The sequence below is a fragment of the Ipomoea triloba genome, chromosome 15, assembly GCF_003576645.1.
Source record: "Ipomoea triloba cultivar NCNSP0323 chromosome 15, ASM357664v1".
Taxonomy (NCBI): domain Eukaryota; kingdom Viridiplantae; phylum Streptophyta; class Magnoliopsida; order Solanales; family Convolvulaceae; genus Ipomoea; species Ipomoea triloba.
Window position 1 is genome coordinate 7498161 of NC_044930.1, and position 500 is coordinate 7498660.

General features: G+C 31.4%; 1 long non-coding RNA gene across 1 annotated transcript; it reads right to left on the reverse strand.

The window, feature by feature from the left end:
- Window positions 1-39: 39 nt before the first annotated feature.
- Window positions 40-486, reverse strand: LOC116007611. The gene is made up of 2 exons (XR_004095301.1): window positions 343-486; window positions 40-111 (listed from the first exon to the last, which is right to left on the reverse strand). It is a non-coding gene; the product is annotated as an uncharacterized LOC116007611 (long non-coding RNA).
- Between the last annotated feature and the right edge of the window lie 14 nt (window positions 487-500).

A 500-nucleotide genomic window follows, 5' to 3' on the forward strand; every position in this document is an offset into this window, starting at 1 on the left:
TGATCCATAAGCAATTCCTTGAGCAATGTAATCTTCAAATTTTGAATCTGTCAAGCTATTGTGTTCCTTAAAGTATGAATCTGTAATATATTTATTATGAGAAGGAGCCACCTGGAATGGAGACAAATAAATATTTCAGTTTGTAGATAATGGAAAACCATTAAAATGAAGGATGCACTGATAGAGTTTGGCATCCAGGTGATCAAGAATTGATTAAATCTTGATATCAAATTAGAAGTGATTTCAAGAATTAAGAATTATTATGATCTGGCCTTTTTTACATGATTTTGGTAGAAAAAGGACATATCTATGTACTTAACCAAAACAAGTAAGATGACTAACCTCGTGGAGACATGAAACCGTGCTGGAAATTAGCACCAATGTGATGTATAAAATAAAGCACTGCTTGGGATGATCTTGAATTCTCATTGCATATCTAAATGGATAAAAAATTACTGTAAAATTTGCTAAACTAATCTACTACTATGCTTCATCAAAAG